Source organism: Octopus sinensis, linkage group LG4 (assembly GCF_006345805.1).
Source record: "Octopus sinensis linkage group LG4, ASM634580v1, whole genome shotgun sequence".
In the NCBI taxonomy this organism is placed as follows: Eukaryota; Metazoa; Mollusca; class Cephalopoda; order Octopoda; family Octopodidae; genus Octopus; species Octopus sinensis.
Window position 1 is genome coordinate 149,494,403 of NC_043000.1, and position 1,554 is coordinate 149,495,956.

Consider the following 1,554-nt stretch of genomic DNA (forward strand, 5'->3'; position numbering starts at 1 on the left):
CCCGAATTACTGATGGCGGCTCATGGGTGGATGATATCTATCTTGACTTTACTAAAACCTTCATTTCTATGCCACACAAACGACTCGTGGTAAAACTCTCTGCATTGAGTGTGAAAAATGATCTCTATAAATGGCTGAAGTCCTTCATTCTCGGTCGAAAAGTGGTAGTTACAGTTCCAGGACATCATTCTTCACCCAACGAGATGACTTCTGGTGTACCACAGGGATCCGTTCTTGGACCCCTGTTCTTTGTTGCATACATTAATAACATAGATGCCAACTTGAAGAATGTTACCATGTTGAAATATGCAAATGACATCAATCTCTACCTTAAGATAAAAAAAAAAAAAATAATAATCACTTACCGCCTGACCGTTGTCCCTTGTCCCGATTCGTGGCTAAACAAGTTGGAACGACTCCTTTTCTGCTTTTCGTGGAAGGAAAGAAAACCACTTGTAAGGCGCTCCGTTTGCTGCCAGGAAACGTTAAAAGGCGGCGTCGATGCTAAGACATCTCTGGCGCCATCTGGAAGGTGGTAAGGTGTGGAGTCCGCTGGCAGAAGAATTCTTCCCGTGACCGGCTTCTATGGAGAGATTTAAACCCAGTTTTATAAAAAGACGGAATCTGACTTTATGTTAGAAGGAGTGCCGACAGGCACTCTCGCTGATCCACAAGACGGGCAAGGCCGGCAGCGGAATACCACCTCGGTGTTCTATAGCGGGCTGGTAGAGGCTAAAAATGATGACGTCCCAGGAGGGGCTCTGGTGTTCGACGAGAACCAACTTGCCAATCTGTTTAAAAAGACTTTCAGGCCAGGGTACTTGGACAATTACCAAAAATACCCTGACCTGGCAGTGGTACAGGAACGCTTTACCTGCTCGCGATAAGTTATTTAAGCACGGAATGTCAATGCCACCGACATGTCCAAGATGCGGGCTGGACGATGAAAGCACCCAGCACGTTTTTGTACAATGTCGGGAGCTGTCAAGCTTGATAAGTTACGTAGAACACGTGTTGTCGCATCTGGGGCGAGTACAGCTGTCGGCTGGATCTATAATAAAGATGGTACCACCAACTGGACTCTCAAAGAAAGGTGAGGCTATTTTCACTGTACAGTGGCAGTATTGAAAGAGTTGTGTATGGCGAACTAGAATGGAAGGTTTCGCGACAGAGTCCTTCGCATCTGGCCCGGGTTTGTTAAACTACTTCAGATACCATCTGAGGAGCAAGATGGGGTGGAGAGGAAGACCCTGCCACAAAGAGAGAATGAGAAACGTTGGAAGGATGTGATGAGAAAGGTGGGTGTCAGTAACCCAGCTTAATCATCAATGGAAGAAAAAAAGATAGTTGCTGGGCCTCACAGGCTGCCGGGTATGTAATTTGAACTAATTATATGTTTTTTTTTTTTTAAATAAAAAGGATACCGGAAAGTAAATCATAAAAAATTATATTAAAATTTTTAACGTTCATTCGAACTCATCGTAACATTTTTGTAATCGCTTCGCTCTGTAATGTCATATCTGTATATTGATTGTATAATCATAATGAAGAATC